General features: G+C 48.7%; 1 protein-coding gene across 4 annotated transcripts in view; it reads right to left on the bottom strand.

Moving 5' to 3' along the window:
- LOC125955922 (MOB kinase activator-like 2) overlaps positions 1-15,000 on the bottom strand; it is a 93,913-nt gene that overhangs the window by 11,725 nt on the left and 67,188 nt on the right. The window lies entirely within an intron of this gene.

Genomic DNA, 15,000 nt, shown 5'->3' with positions numbered 1-15,000 from the left:
TTTGCAAATCGTTATCTCGTGCTGAGGCGATGTAAGAGCGAGGGAGGTATTGCCTCGCCCTAAAACGCCTAGATAAAGTAGATTATATGATCCCGGTGCCGTGCACACAACATGATGTAACCCATATGTTTTGGGCTTTGGGAATGTTACGCATTTGCACAAAACATCGAGTTGATACATTCGGTAGAGTCCTACTCACGATAGGATTAAAAGTGATTCTGCTAATGAAATTTACTGAATTGCACTACAAACAGTGCGGGCCTGAAAGTTGCAATTTCAATACGCGCTCTGCTTATCACGATGGTGGTGCCGTGGCTGCATACGAGATAGTCTTATCGTGCCTCCAGCCCACCACTCATCGATATGCTGCGTTTGCCAGTGGCAAACCATGTTCGAATTCAGTTAGATTGGTATTTTACAAAACCTTTCCTGCTTCAGTGTTTATTGTTGTCAAGGTGAAAACGGCCGCGACAGAAGTCACACGAACTAACCATCGTCACACGAACTAACCGACGAACCTGGCAGTCCAGCCGCCAGTATGTGCACGTGCACCACTCCGGCAACATTCCGCGACTACGGGGAGAGTCGCCAGATGGTGCTCGCACCAATCGCTCCCAGCGGGCTAGTGGCGTACTGTGCTGGCTAGTGGCCAACTGTTTGTGTACCACGCTACCCTCCCACAGAGCGTGGCTAGCTAGGCTTGGCCCGAACAAGAACGTGTCGATATGACCTTCTCTCCTTCGTCTTGGCGGCCACTGCGAAATTCTCACACCACGAGGATGGCGCGGACGCGGTCGATTCAATAATTCATATCCTCTGCAGGCAGACCAACCAACCACCAATCCGCAGCGCCGGCAAAGTTGCTGCCTCGAGGTTGTCACGATCCAAGGTTAAACTGTCTCCATTCTCATCTTTACGCTCGTTTTTGGCACTAACCACTTGACCACCCGCAACTACTGCTGACTAGGAGTGTTTTTTCTTCCATAAATTTTACGCATTTTCAAGGCTACGATCTCCTGCTTCCGGGCACGCCGAGCGGCATTCGGTCGTTCCCGGTGCCGTAGCCGGCTTATCGCAGAAAGCACACGGAACGCTGAGCGCTAAATGCAGAGCGCGCGGTGAGCCATCGAATTGAAGCTTATCGCAACTTTGCGGCGCAACCGTACCCATAAGGTTCGGTTAGGTGGGGCTTGGTGGTGGCGTTCGCGATACTGCCATGTCGGCGGGACTTCCGGGTTTCGATTGAAACCGTCCAGGAATGGATGGTTCATTCGCGGCGGGGTCGCGCTTCGGGGAGACATTGAGCAATGTTTGCACATGAAATGAGCGAGGTTAGGGAAGGTTAAGTGCGTTTATTGATTTTGGACCTCCGCACCCTTTTTCCTCCATTCCAACGATCCACGATTGCCACATTGTCGCGAGTCATTGCTCATCATTTGGTGGATTGCAAGAACCCATTTCGTTGCGTCATTTCTTGATGGCAAGGCCTACTATAGAAGCATGATGTGGCGACATGCGTTTTACGATCATTTTACTCTGCTTATCTTATGTACATTTAGATGACGATTGCGATGACCAATGCAACAGTAAAAATAAAATCGGATAGTAAACATAAAAGTTGTAAAGTCCGTAGTTCCATTGGCTATAAAGGAAACAGAAACAAAAACTCGCTATTAGCTGAAACTTTAGCTTGCTATTCCACGATCCATATTTCTTTTATTTTCATTTAAAATGAAATATTAAAGTGGTTCTAGCTTTTTATTGGTTTTGGCTCCTAATTTAATGTTGAAGTCGCGGACATGCCTTTATAGGAGTTAGACGTGACCAAGCTTAAATGCACAAGCTTGCTTCGCAAATACTTATAACTGTCTATCCTCCTTCCTGTCAGCAGCAATCCTTGTAGTACATTCAGCGGGTGGCAAATTGGAAACAAATTGTCACCAATTTATCGCCTGACCGGGCACACAATCTCTATCCTGGACCGATGATCGTTCCGCTCATTTAGCGAATTAATTCACTTCATTTGTTCTGGGCTCGTGGAGCTCAAGCTCCAGTGCGGTGTCTGTATTTTCATCGCACGTTCACTGTCTTTCTTTTTCCCTCTCTCTCGTTTCCCTCTCTTCTGTTTGTCCAGCGTTTATACACGCTGTCACTGTTAGTGACAGCGTCCAAATCCTATAGCTAGGATCATTTATCCTTCACCAGACACGAACAAACTCGCCGGCTGGCTGGCTGGTGCTGCTGTTGGCACGTGCACTGTTCGTCCGTCCTGTTCGATTGAACGCTCGGGTGCGCGCCAAAAGGACCGATTGATGGAAGTGACCTTCGCGACCCGCCAGCCAGCCAGCCAGCGAGCCAGCCAGCCAGTCAGTCAGTCGTGCCAACCCTGGGATCGGCTTCCATAAACTGAATTTTTCCGATTCGCTTTTCCCACTATTCGGAGCTTCGAGAACAATCGGCAGCAGTGGCGGGAGCAGGCGTTAGTGTTCTGGTTGCGCGATTTTCGACTCCGATCCGCCGCGACTAGTTGTGTCTGTAATTAGAATTCGAAGAAGAACACTCCCTCTAGTCGGTTGGATTACGGTCGGTGTGATGGTGATAAAAAAGGGGGCAAAACCTAATCCCCACCGTGTGTACGACCAACAACACACCGCCGTTTAATGCCGCCCAAAAATATGAACTCGAATGGGCACACACACACTAATGACCTTGGGGGTTGTTGTACCAGGCCATTCGTTTTTCGCATCACTTCAGCGGGGGGAAGACAGCAAGAGAAGGAGAAGTTCGAAAGGAGGCAACAAACAGGGGACGAGCCCACCTCCCAAAAAAAAAAAATGAAGCAAAAAAGAAACGGTTTCCAAAAGCTTCTAAAGAGCGGGTGAGTGAGATGGACAGGGACCAAGCGCTCCAACACAACAACACAACACAAATGGCAAAACCAAAACACATGCCGCAGGGGAGTGCCAGGCCGAGTTTTCCGCAGCATAGCCGACCGGCAAACTGGTAGGCATGGGGCATGGATGGAGGGTTGGGGTTTGTGCGCGATAGGTGCCGAGGTTTTTTTTTTGCTTATGCTCGCTTTGCTAGCATTCAGCAAGCTTGTCAAGGACGCACCGTTCGTGCCGAGCCCAAGAAGGACCACACCGGTATGGTTGGCTGGTTGGTTGGTTGGGGATGGTCCAGAGGACGACCTGACTTCTGTGTAGAATTGCTGTTCTGTGGGCTCGTTAAATTATTAAATTATTAGCAACCGAGTAGCAGCTGGTAGTGTTGGCAGATGGGCATATCTTGTCCAAGCACGGTTTGGGAGAGAGGCGGGGTAGGGTTTTCCCTTCGCGAGGAAAATTATGATTTCCGCGTTCGGCCACTCTCGTCCGCGTTTTTGATCGTCATCCTCTGGCTATTTTCAGGTGGATCACGCTTCCATTAGCAGTTTCTCCCAATGCTATGCTTCATTTCACATAGAACCAGCCAATCAAGCGCTGAAAGTGTGCGTGCGCGTGTGTGTGTGTCCAGTCGGTGACCGGTCGGATTTTAATCATGAAATACGTGGCAAGGCAACGGAAACCCATATTAATTCTTTCTCTACTACTACTACCACCACCAGGTCAGCATCTTGCGAGGAAGAAGCTCTTAGCACATCAAGAAACTCCTATAGTAAGTTGTAAAGCACAGCGCCCTTGTGCCTGATTGTGGCAAGGAAACGCCACGATGTCGAAGAAAAAACGGCCAAATATGAAACACCATAAAGAAGCTAATTGACCATGATTTAAGCTCACAAGCGGGACCGTGATGAGGACCGTTATTGTGGCTAAAATTGGAAAAAAGCGCCGACCCATCCTACGCACCTTAATAGATGAACAACCTGGCACAACAATCGGAGCTTAGGTTTTACTATGAAAGAGGAGGACCGATAGACCACACAGACTCTCACACCTCACCAGCAGGAGGGTCGAAAAGAAAATGCAATCTAAGCACGCGGCTTCCGTCGGTTCGAGAATTTTCTTCGCCGATCGACGTCAGCGACAACGACGGCGACGAGAAGGAAAAGCAAGCAATTGCTCTCGATTCAAATCGCTCTGCTCATAAATTTCACCTTCAGCATATTGGTCGGGAATATTGGATTGCAACATGATTCATTGCCGGCACATGCTTCCCAGGAGAAGGCAACCTTTCAATGGAACCCAACACAAACAGAGAGTGGTGCTCCCCTCGAATGCCCTTCAAAGGGTTGTATAGTGTTTTTGTTTTTTGGAGGGAAGGGCTGAGAGTGTGTTCTTGTGTGCGGTTAAACACCGGTGTGCCACGCTGCAGCGACTGCAAACGCGTCTGTGACGCGAAACCGTCAAACCAAACCCCGACACCGGCTGCAAAGAGTATGTAAATTCTGACAGTCAATTGCGGCATTCTATCGTGATGTGGGAACACACATGCACACACACCCAGAGAGGCACACACATTCCATTAACATTCTTGCCATCTTGAGGTAAGGTTGCGTGCGTGACTATTACTAGCCACCTTTGCTACCCCCTCGTTTGAAGTCAAAGGAACAAACAAAAGCAAACTTTTGGATTTCGTCACCGCGCTCGCAGTCGCAGAAGGCTGTGTGTGTGTGCGCGCGTGCTAATGGGAATGGTGTGCCACCGCTTTTCGCGTGCGAAATCATCTAGTTTGCATCGGACAAACTGTGCGTTTGAAGGGCACTAAAGCAGCACCACTAATTACATGCGCAAGTGGCGGGGCTGTGCTCGCTCTGCTTTTGCTGCTGCTGTTCCTTGGGCTGTCGTACGATTGCCAGCCAAGTTAATGTGATCTTTACATGATTTTCACATTTTCATTTCACCTCACGCACGGGGGAGTCCTCATTGTTTCGTCGTTTCGTCGTTGTAGAGGGTTGTTGGTGGTGCGCCGGTGCGAACTACTGGTGCGCACACTTCGCTACTATTTGTCGTCTTATCGCCGTACGGCCGTTTCGGTCACTTGGACAACCAAAAGACAAGACGGACTACTTTCTCCAGTGACAGTAGAGGACGCACAAAACACGCGGATGGTTGGATGACTCACCCATGCGCACGCACACCCGGACACGCGGGGGGGAGTGTGTTTTTTGGGGGATGACTCATATGCTCACCCAAACAGAGCTGAACTGATCCTCTCATCGATAACCCGTGAGTTCAAGGATACTTCACAGACACCACTACAGGATGGTGATCGGTGTCGAATCCGCGTGATTAATGCACCTCTACGATCGAAAAATAGAAGTTCCGGCTTCCGAATGAGAGGCAAAGATATGGGAGACGCAAATCGATCCGCTGGTCCTCGTTCACATCGAAACACTTTCACGCACCGGGGAGTGACGGTGGTGCGCTTAAGCTTGCGTCAGCTTTCACGCGTACATCGAATGTGAAGTGTGTGTGTGTTTGTGTATATGCGTGTGAAGGGAGAGGAGGTGAGAGTGCGTACGAGTGGCTTACTTTCGCCACCACCCTCGCTGAAATGAAGACCTTGAGTTGCGCGGCTAACCGGCTGGAGTGGTGCATTGCGCAAAGCGCAACAACAACAATAACATCAGCAATCCAAAACCATCCCATGAATCAACCGAAATCCGGGTTTTGCAAATGTGCTGCTGCTGCAAATGACGTACTGCTGGTTCAAGTTTGGAGTGAAGTGGCCAATTGGTGGTGGACATACAGACGGCGTGTCTGATGCATTCATACCGAGCAAAGCAGGCTTAGCAAGGTGCGGTAGTGAAACATCTCTAGTAAATGTCAAACCATACGTTACTAAGTAAACCACGCTGGCTACGATGGTCGCCTTTGAAGGCACTAAGAAGCCACAAGAAGCTAAAGAGCAATGTTCCTAAGCAACCTCTCCACTACCCGATCACTTTATCAACCATTTCCCGAATTCCACTAAATTGAGGAAAACTTTCACAACGATTGGGGCACAAAACACACTGCTGGCCACTCTCGCACACGGCGTTAATCAGAAACACGAAAGCATCGGTAACGGCACTTTCTTCGCCATTTCTTTTCAATTACGTTGCCGATTGCTACCGATTTGGTTCACTTTTGCCCGGTTAGTTTCGGATGGATTTAAATCCACCATCCACCATTGATTCCACACAACGACAACAACAGAAACACACATTTTGGCCTCACATCACATCGTGAAGGCTGACAACGCAGTGTGGCATTGTTGGCAGCACTTTTCATTGTTGCAACAATCACACGAACACACACATACACACCCGCAGAACCAACGATTTTTGGCCTTACCACTGCAATGCGCCGCACACCGCGTCGACGGAACGGCAAAAGCAAAACAAACAACAGAACGGTATCCGCGCCGATCGAAATCACTCTCTGCCGTCTCACCACCAAGATGGAGTAGTGGCCAGTGGAAAAATATGTCAAAAATGGTACCACAATCCGGTCCGGGTTTGCCGGTAGTACCGAGTTTCGCCGTAACGCCGCGTAGCTTGGCACCCCACCACACACAGCTGACTGGCTCGATTAAAAGCGGCCGTTTACTATACCGGCGAAGTGTTTATTGGTGACTGAATATCCGGACCACTACCGGGCCGTCGCTGCCGTACTCTGAGGGAACCCCACTGTGTCCGTGAGTGGGTTCATTCGCGTGACGGACGGCAGAGCGTTGTTTCCGTGAGCGTAAGGTACTAGTGGAGTCTTCGGAAGGGGTTTGGTGAGCTTTCGGGAGCGGATTAACTTTAGATTGAGGGCTGTCGCAGGCGCGCGAGCGTCAAAGAGAGAGCTTTCGGCATGTTCTCGCATGAACGCGGGTGAGCTGATGCCGGCGAATGAACACAACGCCGGGGAGAGGGGCACCATAGAGTGTGGAGCCATAACAAAGCTGGGTACTGATTCGACTGGAGCTTTCGCGTATGTCTTTTGAGACGGGCTGATTGTTTTGACTCAAAAGCTGTCGGATTCGTTGATGAATGTTGGGGTGATATTTTTTTATTGAACTTTAAAACGCGTTTTAACGGAAGATTTGAAGGCCTCTCTTCTAATTTGGCATAGAACAACATATGGCGAAAGATCTTAGTAGACTTTTTTTTATCAAATAGTACGATTTAAATACCTTATTTTTATATTTACAAACAAACAAATGAACCAGTTTACTAACACTAATTGTAGATAAATTGATAAACCTTGAATTAGTCTCAGCACACTTTTAAAAAATTCCACATACAGAAGAAAATAATGTAGCGAAATGGAGGCGCATGGTTCCCAGCTATTTCCAACATCCATACTGGCATCGAGTGCAAATTGTGCTTAAAATCTTATGCTTTATCCAATGACATAATGTTATCTTATCATAGATAAATTACTAAAACTAAGTGTAACAATACTTCTCTTATAGCATTATGCGAACCAGCTAGATCGCTTCGAACGGTACAGCTATGAAGGAATCGACACTTACCTACAAAAAGAAAGGAAGAGAAGAACAAAGTTGCGGATTAATATAAACAAATCATCACTATCAGTAACATTTGGTGGTACAAAACTAACTCAAAACCGACCGATCATGGTGGACTGGCGTACGTGGGCCGTTTAAAACATTATCGACCAGTAACCCATTGTGCGGCAAACACCGCTGGTGCTAACTGGTTTTCGCCTCCCGGGGGTACCATCCGTATTAATCAGCACGTTCCAAACATATTTCCTAATTTGCTGCCCGAGAAACCGAAAATCGCATTCACAAAATGCGATACAAACTTGGAACCAGCCAGCGTCTCGCAAGGTGACGGTGGTTCCCAAATACACCCATATCTAGAGGATTCCTCCGTCACCGATACCCTTCCCTTTGTGGGTGGCGGACAAAGAAACACTCGAACAGAATCGAACAACGTGCCTTCTCCCGTTCAGACACCCCTTCACCCCTCATGAAGTCGCTGCGTGCTAACGAAGTCGTTCCTCGTCTTAGTGCCGACATCAGCGTTAAACGCCCTCCGATACCCGAAAAGTGGAAACCAGGAGTTCCCCCCCTCCCCCCCTCACAAGGGCACAATGTCACAAAAGGAGAGGATGGAGTACGATGAACGACGAAACAAATTGGAGGTGGGAAACGATTAGTCCAGAAGGTATAGGAAACATGACGGCATTTTCTCTGCAACCACATCTCGGTGCCTCAGGCAGACGGCAACCGAGCATCGCCTACCGTACGGGTGGTTATGGTTTTCGAACTTCGGCGAAAAGGGAGAAAATGGGCACGAAGCATTAGAGGTGAGTCACCTGCACGCTGCGGTTCTTAGTATATTAATGATGTTAGCAGCAATCCTGGCAGGTGACAGCGGGGCACGTGACAGCAGTGGCAGACCTGACTTTGACAGACGTTTCACGGGTCGGTCGAGACTCTTTTGGATTTGGCTTTTTGGAACAGAACACGGAAGCGAACGAGCGAGTGTAAGCTGCTGATGATGGTTTATCCAGGTTTTTTTTCCGCGAACATTGTCGCGCGGATTGACTGAAGAGGGCGTTTGATGTGAAATAGAAAGAAAGTAATAATTTGCAGCAGGCGGTCATTGATTGTATTCACACACCGTATTCACTGCCAAATTATAGTAACCATAGGGTACGGCAAGTTTCACTTGTGCAGCTTGAACGATACTAGGTCTACTTAGTGTGCAAATTCTTGCAGTTTCATCGGTAACCTTTTTTACCAGCAAAGCAGAGAAGGGCTTAGCCCTAGCGCGGCCGCCTCCGTTTGTTCCAGTTTGGCCGTCGGCCCTGGTCAAATAGCAGCGAGTGGAACGGAAAGTAGCGATCTGATTAGACCGGTGTACGGTGGCCTCCTGCTTATGCGTCTCAGCGTCGTAAATCTTGCCGGTAAGCGTTAGAAAGCCCATTTCCCTACGGTACAATCCACCGACCAGCAGCAGATGGTGCGGGGGCAAAGGTTACAGTCAAACTAGTCATGGTGTGGTACCTTGACCAGTGCCACAACAGTGTGTTGTTGGTTGGTGTGCTACACCACAAACTAGGTTTCTAGAGTGCCGTTACCAATGACGCTGTGCGGTAACAACAGAGGATCGATAAGAAGAAGGTGAGCATAATGTAGGCCATGCCTACTAGGAAGTCAGCTGGTACGGCTAGAACAATGTTGCGGAGAGGTGCTCTGTTGAGCATAATAACATCACGAGTACTTCATCTTTCGCCATCGTGGTGTTGGTAGGTAAACCGTGGTGCACTGTTTGACATACGGTGGAGGCGGAGCGTTCCTATCACACCGAAGATTAGAAGCTGATGATAGTGCTGCTCCAAGCCGGCTCTACCTTGTTTACCGTGAATGCGTGTGCTGATTAAACAATCGTAAAACCACTTGACCTGCTTTTGCAACCAAATTATCTTCTAAACCGAATCGAGCGCATCTCTGGCTTATCATCTCTCGACAGACCCACTTGGTTGATGATATGTGTTTGCAAACACACGTCGGAGCGATAGTGCCCGCGAGCATCAAATTGTGCCGGCTCTTTAGAGCTCAAAATTGGGTGTTAAAATTTACAGGAACCGCGACACCCCGTGTCTGTGTGCTCATAGAACAACGTCTCTTCACAAACTCGTGCGCTGCTTCTACCCTTGGTTTGCTGGACATGCACGGGTGACGACGAAAAGACATCGAGGTTATGCAAACGTTTGTCACCTTTTTTTTTTTGCTGACAGCAGCGCTGCAACTCAGCAACCTCGCGCGCTCACGGCGCGATGGCATACTGCGATGTGTCACACAAACGTCAGAAGGCTGTGCTCTCGGTCGGTTGCATCATCCACCACAAACTGAGCGAACCGAACAGCCGGCGCGGAACCTCTCAGCGAGCAGACACTGCTCCGCTTTCATCTCTTGTCGTTCATCGCGTTTGTCCATTTTTCAGAGCCAGAACCCCGCCGCTCCATCATCAAGGACAGTTTTCAGTGTCCCATTCGTGAACGTGTGGTCTACATTGTTGAAACAATGAGCAAGAAAAGGTAGCCAAAACGTGAAACTACTAAGTTCATTGCCGCGCTCTGACCACACAAGACCGATGTTGCTGCGTTGGCAGCGGCTTTGGTTGGAAGAGTTTATGCAAACAAGCTCCTCCGTCGAACCAGTCCCCAGAACCCAGCGAGTCCAGTGATGTCATAGTGATCGTACACACCGTTGCCAGCTGGCCAAGAGCATGGATGGAGATCTCGTAGCACCGCACGTTCGTTTATTGATTTTTCCCCACCACAGGACACAGGTGTCCGCGACTTTGTCCGTGCATTGGACCTTGGGGTGGACGAAAATTTCAGATCTTTTTCGTGCCGTGAACTGGGAGCCAACATGGCAAACCCCCGCTTTGCAGCACAGAAGCTGGCAGATGAACATCTGTCCCGCCACAGCTCCGGAACTGTATGCAAATCGAGATCGAAACCGTTGATGAGCGCACACAATCGGACCACATGGAGAAGATGGAAACCGAAAATGGGACTTTCGAGGGCGACAGATGGTAGCAAACACTCCGACGAACATGCACTTTAAATGTAAATGACGCACATTCGGTCAACAGTGTCTGTCTGGTGAATCATGTGCCGTGTGCTAGACGAGAGGACGACAATTTATGAACTGTTGGTACAATGGTTGGAGTAAGTGTTTAGATAGATTCTATTTTTGCCAAATGTTCTGTAGTAATTGGACATATAAATGTTGAAGGTAGTTGTTCGGAAATAGTACGTGCTAGTGTTATTCAGATGTAAAGAGCTCCGTTTAATTCCATAGTTGACTCCTCAATTTTTGGACACTCTGACCTCATCCGACGATGAACCAATTACTAAACGCCATCGACTATCATCGCCTGTCTTGCTTAATATATTGGAAATTGTATACCAACAATCCTTCTGGATATCGTGCAACTCCTGTTGATCAACAACAAATCGAAAACAGCGAGACAGCAAAGTAAAACATACAAATTCTTGGCTTTGTGTCCACCAACGGCACCTCGGTTCCGGAACTATGTCTACGCCAAGAAATCCAATGCACCCAGAGCTGGACCTTGCTGCGGCAGCATCTGGGTGCTAGAGTTTAGTAGAGCATAACCGAAGCAAATGGAGGCAGCTCTTGAAAACAATATTCGAAATCATGGATTTAGCAAGACGGCGCTGAGAACAGTCGACGAGATTGATCTAACCTCGTAACCTCGTGGTGGAGGACCGGTGCACGTTTGATGTTCCCGACGAGCTCGCCGCGATGGGAGAACCGTATTGCCGTTGGCACGTTGTTGTAAGCCAATATCCATCCAAAAACATTCAATAAACATCACACTGGGGCAGCGATGTCGTCAGCGAAGCTGAACTCGAACCGATCGAACCGTCGCCATCACCGTCTAGAGGCGGATTTTTGAGGAGGAACGAAAAATTGGAGCACCAGATGTTGCCTGTGTCTATCTGGTCCGGCGAGGTCTGGTTCGTCTGTCTGGTGTGGATGTGATTGGCTCCGGAATCAGACGACCGAACGAGTTTTGATTTTATTGACTTTTGTGCAACGGCGACTCTGGGTGCTCTGGGTGCGATGCAACGGAGAAGCATCGACCAGTAGTTCCAGAAGATGTAACTTCAAAACACACTCCCCAGAACGGCACGGAGAACTAACGGGGTTCCGGTTGTAAAGACTCACCACCCGGCCATCCATCGCTGATCTCTGAAGTCGAAATAAAACCCCCGAACCGGTAGATGCCCCCTCTCCACCTCGGGGGTTTATGATTGGATCCCTTCCCGGCCCCTAACCTATCTAACAACTCTCCCCATCTCCAGACCACATTGGATATCGGTTCGTTCTTGCATCACTCGGGGGCACACAGCAAGCGACCGGAAGTGTCGCCCGCCCTTGGAGCAGTGCAGAGTCACTGGAGAAGGAGGGAGAGAGAGAGGGTTGTGGACTTTATGACATCCGTCCGGTTCGAAATTTCGGTGCCGGTTGTTGATGTCGATACAGAGAGATGAGATGGGGTAGCCCAACCGACCAACCGACCGACCGACGGGGGGCATCTTCTGTCGTCTGGATCGGTGTTATGACGTTGACGCTCAGATGCGCAAGCAGAGTGCTTCTGCAAGTTTCTGGAGCATAACGAAACGCTTGGTTGTGCAAGTGTGAAGCAGCTGGTTCGAGAAGTCTGGCTTCTTCTTTTATAGGAAATCGTAACAACGGTATGAGTAGTCCTCACGCACGATCCAAATGTCTGCCAGTAGGATTTGGTTATATTGCACGTAGTAAAATGCATTCATCGTATAGTAATGATTTAGCTTAGAATAGATTTGGATTGTTCTTTAAGAATCGTTATAGAAAGGAATAGGGCCTCTCTTTGGTTCGTGTTCTTTTGTGAAAAGTAGCAATACTAAAAGCAAATGAGATAATTCACCAAAACTGTACAAAATGCACGTTTAAACAGAAATAGAAGCAGAGTTCGTGAGAATCCTGCTTGGTACTCGCACACGGCTTGCTTAGTAGTCATCAACTGACGGCTGTCACATTGTAAAACGTCACTTGTACCAAGTCGACCACTACTAGATATTACGTTCATTTTGCAGTCCCTACATTAAAAGTACCGATTCTATTATCAGCTAATCACTATTAACTTATCCACAATGAATTATGATTTCTAGCAACAATGCCGGTGAAGCAATCGCCAGTAAACAATTGGAAAAAGTGCAGAAAGACTGAACGTCAGCTTCTGTACAGCGCACAGCGCTCGACCTGCACACGGCTGTATGGTGATCTGATCTCCATTGTTGCTGATGATCGCATAACCACCTAGTATGTCAGCTGCAATCTCCCTCCTCAACTACAGAGCGAGCTCGTGTGTGTGTCATATCTGTGCGTTACTGCTACTGTATCGGTAGCGCTTAGGGTAGGAACGGCACGGCACAACAAAGCAGCATATATGAATGCATGTGCATTGCAGCAGCTCCATTATGCAATGCTGGTGGCCGTTGCAGCGTTATGCCTAGGGGGCACAAGCCAGGGACGAACCGCGGTTAATAGAAGCTCCCACCCCGTTTTTAACGGCTCGCGGCTCTGATCTTTTCCGATCTTACTGGCGAATCAGTCAGCGCGATTCCGACATCAATGGAAACCTATTCATCATCATCATCATCATCAGCAGCAGCAGCAGCTGCTGCTGCTGCAGGTTGTGCTGCGCTGTCCATCGCTCGGATCGGAGCGATTTGCATACCGTGAGTAGTAGGTGGCGTCAATCTAGTGCCGCCGCTATTAGTACCTCTGGCGCCCTGTGTGAGGTGCCAATTGGGAGGTCAATAGATGGAATTATTAGTAACGTAACGTCTCACCGCAAACCACGTCACTACCTTTTGTCTAGCGATCTTGGCACGCTGGAAGACGACAAAAGCAGTTGAGTAACATGCGTGGCCATCGAAAGCGGTTAGCGAAAGCGAAGCTTCGTACGCCGTGATCGATCCAGCGATCTGATCTTGGATCGTGCATCTTGTGCTGCAAGGTTCGTTGCTTAGCGAGGCCAGTGAAGCGTAAAGCCGCCGGCGCCCAGCTGTCGAGCCGTTGTGATCTCATAGATCCACCCGCATAGACCAGATGACGCGAGTATGATAAGCATGATGGCTCCCCGATGATGCTTCACACAAGGCATCAGCATCGATGCGCCATTACCACAGAGGAAGCCATATTGCATCGGTTTCTGGCTTCGAAATCGACTTCCATCTGTTAGGGTGATTAGATTACGGTAAGAAAAGGGGAAACAAGGGCCTTAATCGTCGACAGACGCACATACTCACCCCCGGGCCCTGGCTATCTTCTTATCGCATACGGTGCTGCTGCACCGCCCGTTCCAATTTGCACGCTAATTAGGAATCGGCTCGATCAAATCATGCCCCAGATGGCGACACACTGACATACACACACTGGTCTGCCTGTCTGGTGGAGTGTTGATCGGTGGGGGTGGGCATTTGTAGTACATAATGATGATGGCGCTGAGCATGATTTGCATCCGCTTTCGTGCTATCAGGGATCGATGGAGAGACTGCCACCATGTCGTCGGTCGTCCGGGGCGCCGCTAAGATGCCGACGAAGAGATCTTGTCGCAGTGTCGCTCTATGCTCGACTGAGAGAGTTCTGCCAGATCGTTGATTGAATCTGGATTGATGGCGCCATCCTGTGCGATGAAGCGCGCTGAAGTTTGATTGACATGCCAGTCGATGGTGATACATAGTAAGTGCGACAGAGAGATGGAGATTCACTAATCTATTAGGTTACTCCCGTCTGAATGGTATAGACCGACTCATTTCCAGGTGTAATCCACGAGCATTAGTCAACATTCAGTTTTGTTTTACAAAATACCAAGTACATTGAGTCCTGTACTCAACATGCACCATACGTACCGAACATTTGTGCAGTGTTTCATCGATTTGCAATCCATTTTCGGAAGTGTTTTTTTAAAGGGTAAAGGGAAAGCAAACGGCTCAAACGACTAAGCCCGGAGTTCTGTGCTCAAGAGTGAGACCATTGTGCAGGATTCGTGGCATTTGCATAATGCCAAAGTGCATTAAGCGGAGCAGCAAATGGTTACCTGTCTATTTACGGCCTGTTTCCAGGTCAGGTGCACCACCATGGAGAGGGGTAGCTCAAATTGCGATGCACCATCACACCTTCACTACCGCATGACCAGTGTTTACCTATTATAAGCCAATCCATTATCGAGCTGGAAACTGAATCTATTTGCTTCGAGAAGATCCGAGACCGTCTGAAAGCTGGAGAGCGGGAGCGTCGGTTACATAGTTCACTAATGGACCGATCGTTTAAAAAACTGCAATAAGAGAACAGCTCTGTGGACGATGTTCTAGCGGCAGTGATGTGCTACTGTAATCGCACCGGAACCAGTTAAAGAGGTAAAGTTTACATTTGATCGATTGTTAGACATCCATTTTTTTCAACTAACTAGCTACTAGGTACCAAATGTTGACATGTGTGTAGCGCAGCGGTTTCACCAAATCGACT

This window comes from Anopheles darlingi, chromosome 3 (genome assembly GCF_943734745.1).
Source record: "Anopheles darlingi chromosome 3, idAnoDarlMG_H_01, whole genome shotgun sequence".
NCBI lineage: Eukaryota > Metazoa > Arthropoda > Insecta > Diptera > Culicidae > Anopheles > Anopheles darlingi.
The sequence above is the reverse complement of the archived record's forward strand: the minus strand, read 5'-3'. Positions and strand labels throughout refer to the sequence as shown.